Consider the following 9,945-nt stretch of genomic DNA (forward strand, 5'->3'; position numbering starts at 1 on the left):
TTATGTGTGTAGTATATGGCAGTATTACGTGGGCTGTGTATAGCATTGTTATGTGTGTAGTATATGGCAGTATTATGTGGGTTGTGTATAGCATTGTTATGTGTGTAGTATATGGCAGTATTATGTGTGCTGTGTGTAGCATTGTTATGTGTGTAGTATATGGCAGTATTATGTGGGCTGTGTATAGCATTGTTATGTGTGTAGTATATGGTAGTATTATGTGGGCTGTGTATAGCATTGTTATGTGTGTAGTATATGGCAGTATTACGTGGGCTGTGTATAGCATTGTTATGTGTGTAGTATATGGCAGTATCATGTGAGCTGTGTATAGCATTGTTATGTGTGTAGTATATGGCAGTATTATGTGGGCTGTGTATAGCATTGTTATGTGTAGTATATGGCAGTATTATGTGGGCTGTGTATAGCATTGTTATGTGTGTAGTTTATGGCAGTATTATGTGGGCTGTGTATAGCATTGTTATGTGTGTAGTATATGGCAGTATTATGTGGGCTGTGTATAGCATTGTTATGTGTGTAGTATATGGCAGTATTATGTGGGCTGTGTATAGCATTGTTATGTGTTTAGTATATGGCAGTATTATGTGGGCTGTGTATAGCATTGTTATGTGTGTAGTATATGGCAGTATTATGTGGGCTGTGTATAGCATTGTTATGTGTGTAGTATATGGCAGTATTATGTGCGCTGTGTATAGCATTGTTATGTGTGTAGTATATGGCAGTATTATGTGGGCTGTGTATAGCATTGTTATGTGTGTAGTATATGGCAGTATTATGTGGGCTGTGTATAGCATTGTTATGTGTGTAGTATATGGTAGTATTATGTGGGCTGTGTATAGCATTGTTATGTGTGTAGTATATGGCAGTATTATGTGGGCTGTGTATAGCATTGTTATGTGTGTAGTATATGGTAGTATTATGTGCGCTGTGTATAGCATTGTTATGTGTGTAGTATATGGCAGTATTATGTGGGCTGTGTATAGCATTGTTATGTGTGTAGTATATGGCAGTATTATGTGGGTTGTGTATAGCATTGTTATGTGTGTAATATATGGCAGTATTATGTGGGTTGTGTATAGCATTGTTATGTGTGTAGTATATGGCAGTATTATGTGGGCTGTGTATAGCATTGTTATGTGTGTAGTATATGGCAGTATTATGTGGGCTGTGTATAGCATTGTTATGTGTGTAGTATATGGCAGTATTATGTGGGCTTTGTATAGCATTGTTATGTGTGTAGTATATGGCAGTATTATGTGGGCTGTATATAGCCTTATGTGTGTAGTATATGGCAGTATTATGTGGGCTGTATATAGCCTTATGTGTGTAGTATATGGCAGTATTATGTGGGCTGTGTATAGCATTGTTATGTGTGTAGTATATGGCAGTATTATGTGGGCTGTGTATAGCATTGTTATGTGTAGTATATGGCAGTATTATGTGGGCTGTGTATAGCATTGTTATGTGTGTAGTATATGGCAGTATTATGTGGGTTGTGTATATCATTGTTATGTGTGTAGTATATGGCAGTATTATGTGGGCTGTGTATAACATTGTTATGTGTGTAGTATATGGCAGTATTATGTGGGCTGTGTATAGCATTGTTATGTGTGTAGTATATGGCAGTATTATGTGGGCTGTGTATATCATTGTTATGTGTGTAGTATATGGCAGTATTATGTGGGCTGTGTGTAGCATTGTTATGTGTGTAGTATATGGCAGTATTATGTGGGCTGTGTATAGCATTGTTATGTGTGTAGTATATGGCAGTATTATGTAGGCTGTGTATAGCATTGTTATGTGTGTAGTATATGGCAGTATTATGTGGGCTGTGTGTAGCATTGTTATGTGTGTAGTATATGGCAGTATTATGTGGGCTGTGTATAGCATTGTTATGTGTGTAGTATATGGCAGTATTATGTGGGCTGTGTGTAGCATTGTTATGTGTGTAGTATATGGCAGTATTATGTGGGCTGTGTATAGCATTGTTGTGTGTAGTATATGGCAGTATTATGTGGGTTGTGTATAGCATTGTTATGTGTGTAGTATATGGCAGTATTATGTGGGTTGTGTGTAGCATTGTTATGTGTGTAGTATATGGCAGTATTATGTGGGCTGTGTATAGCATTGTTGTGTGTAGTATATGGCAGTATTATGTGGGCTGTGTATAGCATTGTTATGTGTGTAGTATATGGCAGTATTATGTGGGCTGTGTATAGCATTGTTATGTGTGTAGTATATGGCAGTATTATGTGGGCTGTGTATAGCATTGTTATGTGTGTAGTATATGGCAGTATTATGTGGGTTGTGTATAGCATTGTTATGTGTGTAGTATATGGCAGTATTATGTGGGCTGTGTATAGCATTGTTATGTGTGTAGTATATGGCAGTATTATGTGGGCTGTGTATAGCATTGTTATGTGTGTAGTATATGGTAGTATTATGTGGGTTGTGTATAGCACTGTTATGTGTGTAGTATATGGCAGTATTATGTGGGTTGTGTATAGCATTGTTATGTGTGTAGTATATGGTAGTATTATGTGGGTTGTGTATAGCATTGTTATGTGTGTAGTATATGGCAGTATTATGTGGGTTGTGTATAGCATTGTTATGTGTGTAGTATATGGCAGTATTATGTGGGCTGTGTATAGCATTGTTATGTGTGTAGTATATGGCAGCATTATGTGGGCTGTGTATAGCATTGTTATGTGTAGTATATGGCAGTATTATGTGGGTTGTGTATAGCACTGTTATGTGTGTAGTATATGGCAGTATTATGTGGGCTGTGTATAGCATTGTTATGTGTGTAGTATATGGTAGTATTATGTGCGCTGTGTATAGCATTGTTATGTGTGTAGTATATGGCAGTATTATGTGGGTTGTGTATAGCACTGTTATGTGTGTAGTATATGGCAGTATTATGTGGGCTGTGTATAGCATTGTTATGTGTGTAGTATATGGCAGCATTATGTGGGCTGTGTATAGCATTGTTATGTGTAGTATATGGCAGTATTATGTGGGTTGTGTATAGCACTGTTATGTGTGTAGTATATGGCAGTATTATGTGGGCTGTGTATAGCATTGTTATGTGTGTAGTATATGGTAGTATTATGTGCGCTGTGTATAGCATTGTTATGTGTGTAATATATGGCAGTATTATGTGGGTTGTGTATAGCATTGTTATGTGTGTAGTATATTGCAGTATTATGTGGGCTGTGTATAGCATTGTTATGTGTGTAGTATATGGCAGTATTATGTGGGCTGTGTATAGCATTGTTATGTGTGTAGTATATGGCAGTATTATGTGGGCTTTGTATAGCATTGTTATGTGTGTAGTATATGGCAGTATTATGTGGGCTGTATATAGCCTTATGTGTGTAGTATATGGCAGTATTATGTGGGCTGTGTATAGCATTGTTATGTGTGTAGTATATGGCAGTATTATGTGGGCTGTGTATAGCATTGTTATGTGTAGTATATGGCAGTATTATGTGGGCTGTGTATAGCATTGTTATGTGTGTAGTATATGGCAGTATTATGTGGGTTGTGTATATCATTGTTATGTGTGTAGTATATGGCAGTATTATGTGGGCTGTGTATAACATTGTTATGTGTGTAGTATATGGCAGTATTATGTGGGCTGTGTATAGCATTGTTATGTGTGTAGTATATGGCAGTATTATGTGGGCTGTGTATATCATTGTTATGTGTGTAGTATATGGCAGTATTATGTGGGCTGTGTGTAGCATTGTTATGTGTGTAGTATATGGCAGTATTATGTGGGCTGTGTATAGCATTGTTATGTGTGTAGTATATGGCAGTATTATGTAGGCTGTGTATAGCATTGTTATGTGTGTAGTATATGGCAGTATTATGTGGGCTGTGTGTAGCATTGTTATGTGTGTAGTATATGGCAGTATTATGTGGGCTGTGTATAGCATTGTTATGTGTGTAGTATATGGCAGTATTATGTGGGCTGTGTGTAGCATTGTTATGTGTGTAGTATATGGCAGTATTATGTGGGCTGTGTATAGCATTGTTGTGTGTAGTATATGGCAGTATTATGTGGGTTGTGTATAGCATTGTTATGTGTGTAGTATATGGCAGTATTATGTGGGTTGTGTGTAGCATTGTTATGTGTGTAGTATATGGCAGTATTATGTGGGCTGTGTATAGCATTGTTGTGTGTAGTATATGGCAGTATTATGTGGGCTGTGTATAGCATTGTTATGTGTGTAGTATATGGCAGTATTATGTGGGCTGTGTATAGCATTGTTATGTGTGTAGTATATGGCAGTATTATGTGGGCTGTGTATAGCATTGTTATGTGTGTAGTATATGGCAGTATTATGTGGGTTGTGTATAGCATTGTTATGTGTGTAGTATATGGCAGTATTATGTGGGCTGTGTATAGCATTGTTATGTGTGTAGTATATGGCAGTATTATGTGGGCTGTGTATAGCATTGTTATGTGTGTAGTATATGGTAGTATTATGTGGGTTGTGTATAGCACTGTTATGTGTGTAGTATATGGCAGTATTATGTGGGTTGTGTATAGCATTGTTATGTGTGTAGTATATGGTAGTATTATGTGGGTTGTGTATAGCATTGTTATGTGTGTAGTATATGGCAGTATTATGTGGGTTGTGTATAGCATTGTTATGTGTGTAGTATATGGCAGTATTATGTGGGCTGTGTATAGCATTGTTATGTGTGTAGTATATGGCAGCATTATGTGGGCTGTGTATAGCATTGTTATGTGTAGTATATGGCAGTATGATGTGGGCTGTGTATAGCACTGTTATGTGTGTAGTCTATGGCAGTATTATGTGGGTTGTGTATAGCACTGTTATGTGTGTAGTATATGGCAGTATTATGTGGGCTGTGTATAGCATTGTTATGTGTGTAGTATATGGCAGCATTATGTGGGCTGTGTATAGCACTGTTATGTGTGTAGTATATGGCAGTATTATGTGCGCTGTGTATAGCATTGTTATGTGTGTAGTATATGGCAGTATTATGTGGGTTGTGTATAGCATTGTTATGTGTGTAGTATATGGTAGTATTATGTGGGCTGTGTATAGCATTGTTATGTGTGTAGTATATGGCAGTATTATGTGCGCTGTGTATAGCATTGTTATGTGTGTAGTATATGGCAGTATTATGTGGGTTGTGTATAGCATTGTTATGTGTGTAGTATATGGTAGTATTATGTGGGCTGTGTATAGCATTGTTATGTGTAGTATATGGCAGTATTATGTGGGTTGTGTATAGCATTGTTATGTGTGTAGTATATGGCAGTATTATGTGGGTTGTGTATAGCACTGTTATGTGTGTAGTATATGGCAGTATTATGTGGGCTGTGTATAGCATTGTTATGTGTGTAGTATATGGCAGTATTATGTGGGTTGTGTATAGCACTGTTATGTGTGTAGTATATGGCAGTATTATGTGGGTTGTGTATAGCATTGTTATGTGTGTAGTATATGGTAGTATTATGTGGGTTGTGTATAGCATTGTTATGTGTGTAGTATATGGCAGTATTATGTGGGCTGTGTGTAGCATTGTTATGTGTGTAGTATATGGCAGTATTATGTGGGCTGTGTGTAGCATTGTTATGTGTGTAGTATATGGCAGTATTATGTGGGCTGTGTGTAGCATTGTTATGTGTGTAGTATATGGCAGTATTATGTGGGCTGTGTGTAGCATTGTTATGTGTGTAGTATATGGCAGTATTATGTGGGCTGTGTGTAGCATTGTTGTGTGTGTAGTATATGGCAGCATTATGTGGGCTGTGTATAGCATTGTTATGTGTAGTATATGGCAGTATTATGTGGGTTGTGTATAGCATTGTTATGTGTGTAGTATATGGCAGTATTATGTGGGCTGTGTATAGCATTATGTGTAGTATATGGCAGAATTATGTGGGCTGTGTGTAGCATTGTTATGTGTGTAGTATATGGCAGTAATATGTGGGCTGTGTATAGCATTATGTGTGTAGTATATGGCAGTATTATGTGGGCTGTGTATAGCATTGTTATGTGTGTAGTATATGGCAGTATTATGTGGGCTGTGTATAGCATTGTTATGTGTGTAGTATATGGCAGTATTATGTGGGTTGTGTATAGCATTGTTATGTGTGTAGTATATGGCAGTATTATGTGCACTGTGTATAGCATTGTTATGTGTGTAGTATATGGCAGTATTATGTGGGCTGTGTATAGCATTGTTATGTGTGTAGTATATGGCAGTATTATGTGGGCTGTGTATAGCATTGTTATGTGTAGTATATGGCAGTATTATGTGGGTTGTGTATAGCATTGTTATGTGTGTAGTATATGGCAGTATTATGTGGGCTGTGTATAGCATTGTTATGTGTAGTATATGGCAGTATTATGTGGGCTGTGTATAGCATTGTTATGTGTGTAGTATATGGCAGTATTATGTGGGTTGTGTATAGCATTGTTATGTGTGTAGTATATGGCAGTATTATGTGGGCTGTGTATAGCATTGTTATGTGTGTAGTATATGGCAGTATTATGTGGGTTGTGTATAGCATTGTTAAGTGTGTAGTATATGGCAGTATTATGTGGGCTGTGTGTAGCATTGTTATGTGTGTAGTATATGGCAGTATTATGTGCGCTGTGTGTAGCATTGTTATGTGTGTAGTATATGGCAGTATTATGTGGGCTGTGTATAGCATTGTTATGTGTGTAGTATATGGCAGTATTATGTGGGCTGTGTATAGCATTGTTATGTGTGTAGTATATGGCAGTATTATGTGGACTGTGTATAGCATTGTTATGTGTGTAGTATATGGCAGTATTATGTGGGCTGTGTATAGCATTGTTATGTGTAGTATATGGCAGTATTATGTGCGCTGTGTATAGCATTGTTATGTGTGTAGTATATGGCAGTATTATGTGGGTTGTGTATAGCATTGTTGTGTGTAGTATATGGCAGTATTATGTGTGCTGTGTATAGCATTGTTATGTGTGTAGTATATGGCAGTATTATGTGGGCTGTGTATAGCACTGTTATGTGTGTAGTATACGGCAGCATTATGTGTGCTGTGTGTAGCATTGTTATGTGTGTAGTATATGGCAGCATTATGTGTGCTGTGTGTAGCATTGTTATGTGTGTAGTATATGGCAGTATTATGTGGGCTGTGTATAGCATTGTTATGTGTGTAGTATATGGCAGTATTATGTGGGCTGTGTATAGCATTGTTATGTGTGTAGTATATGGCAGTATTATGTGTGCTGTGTATAGCATTGTTATGTGTGTAGTATATGGCAGTATTATGTGGGCTGTGTATAGCATTGTTATGTGTGTAGTATACGGCAGCATTATGTGTGCTGTGTGTAGCATTGTTATGTGTGTAGTATATGGCAGTATTATGTGGGCTGTGTATAGCATTGTTATGTGCGTAGTATATGGCAGTATTATGTGGGCTGTGTATAGCATTGTTATGTGTGTAGTATATGGCAGTATTATGTGGGTTGTGTATAGCATTATGTGTGTAGTATATGGCAGTGTTATGTGGGCTGTGTATAGCATTGTTATGTGTGTAGTATATGGCAGTATTATGTGGGCTGTGTATAGCATTGTTATGTGTGTAGTATATGGCACTATTATGTGGGCTGTGTATAGCATTGTTATGTGTGTAGTATATGGCAGTATTATGTGGGCTGTGTATAGCATTGTTATGTGTAGTATATGGCAGTATTATGTGGGCTGTGTATAGCATTGTTATGTGTGTAGTATATGGCAGTATTATGTGGGCTGTGTATAGCATTGTTATGTGTGTGGTATATGGCAGTATTATGTGGGCTGTGTATAGCATTGTTATGTGTAGTATATGGCAGTATTATGTGGGCTGTGTATAGCATTGTTATGTGTGTAGTATATGGCAGTATTATGTGGGCTGTGTATAGCATTGTTATGTGTGTAGTATATGGCAGTATTATGTGGGCTGTGTATAGCATTGTTATGTGTGTAGTATATGGCAGTAATATGTGGGCTGTGTATAGCATTGTTATGTGTAGTATATGGCAGTATTATGTGGGCTGTGTATAGCATTGTTGTGTAGTATTTGGGTTGTGTATAGCATTGTTGTGTAGTATATGGAAGTATACATGTGTCTGGTTCTCGCGGCCGCTGTATTTTCCCAGGCCGGGGTCTCAGTCCGGATCTCCTGGCACCTCTTCTGACCGTTGCAGGAATGTTCGCAGCATCTGTGGGGATTCATTTCTGTTTCCAAACACTGAGATACTTGTTTAAACTAATTAGCGCAGGATTAAGCAGCGGGATGTGACAGCAAACGAGCTCAATGTCAGCGCGGCTCCGATAAGCCCCAGTATCATCAAGTGTCACCGCAGATGAGGGTCATGGAGATGGAAACCTGGTGAGAGTTGTATTACTAACTGTGCCCATAACGCTCCATGTCCATCTATACCAAAAGCTAAAAAATACAAACTGTATCACGTAAGGCCAATATCACACAATCCTGAATCGGGAGCAGATCCCGGCCTGACCGCAGGACCAACCACTGGAGCCAACAGACTCCAATCACCGTGGGGCTAATAGTTTGGCTCATGAGAGTTGTAGTGGGGCCCGGATTCTTTTTTTTTTTTTTTTAAATAATTTGCCCCGCCCATTTATATAGGACACACCTACAATAACCGGTATTTTAAATCACAAATAGTGCATATGATCCCATCAAGCCCCAAAATGAACAGTCCCCCTAAATACAGACCCCAGACCAGAGTATGCCGATCCTCCCCTCTCCTCATCCCTGCAGTCCTCCTCACTCCCACAGACAACGTCCTTACACCATCCCCCGGCATCAGGAGATGGTCTATGGCGGCAAGGGGGATATATTGTACGGAGGACACTGCACCCGAGAGATTTTCTGGCTCTTCCGGGAGTCTCGCAGACATTCTGATAAAGTATTCTAGCAGCTGAAGTTTGTTATAATGTCTTTGTCAGGGCAATCTTCTGTGTGCCAAATAGCACTGATACATTGTAACAAACAGAAGAAGTGAGACTTGTGCTGCTGAGGCATCTGGTGACTGATCTCAGATTATGTTATATACTGTAGACAGTGAGAAGGATGGGAAGAGTTTCACACACATCGTATGAAGACCAGGGAGAGCTAGGAAGAGACTGCGGAGGAAGAGGAGGAGAAGGAAGAGACTGCGGAGAAAGACGAGGGGAAGGAAGAGACTGCGGAGAAAGACGAGGGGAAGGAAGAGACTGCGGAGGAAGAGGAGGGGAAGGAAGAGGGGAAGGAAGAGACTGCGGCGGAAGAGGAGGGGAAGGAAGAGGAGAATTAAGAGACTGCGGCGGAAGAGGAGGAGAAGGAAGAGACTGCGGAGAAAGACGAGGGGAAGGAAGAGACTGCGGAGGAAGAGGAGGGGAAGGAAGAGGGGAAGGAAGAGACTGCGGCGGAAGAGGAGGGGAAGGAAGAGGAGAATTAAGAGACTGCGGCGCAACAGGAGGGGAAGGAAGAGACTGCGGCGGAAGAGGAGGGGAAGGAAGAGACTGCGGCGGAAGAGGAGGGGAAGGAAGAGACTGCGGCGGAAGAGGAGGGGAAGGAAGAGACTGCGGCGGAAGAGGAGGGGAAGGAAGAGACTGCGGCGGAAGAGGAGGGGAAGGAAGAGACTGCGGCGGAAGAGGAGGGGAAGGAAGAGACTGCGGCGGAAGAGGAGGGGAAGGAAGAGACTGCGGCGGAAGAGGAGGGGAAGGAAGAGACTGCGGCGGAAGAGGAGGGGAAGGAAGAGACTGCGGAGGAAGAGTAGGGGAAGGAAGAGACTGCGGAGGAAGAGGAGGAGAAGGAAGAGACTGCGGCGGAAGAGGAGGGGAAGGAAGAGGAGAATTAAGAGACTGCGGAGGAAGAGACTGGAGGAAGAGGAGGAGCAGGAA

This window comes from Rhinoderma darwinii, unplaced genomic scaffold (genome assembly GCF_050947455.1).
Source record: "Rhinoderma darwinii isolate aRhiDar2 unplaced genomic scaffold, aRhiDar2.hap1 Scaffold_2045, whole genome shotgun sequence".
NCBI lineage: Eukaryota > Metazoa > Chordata > Amphibia > Anura > Rhinodermatidae > Rhinoderma > Rhinoderma darwinii.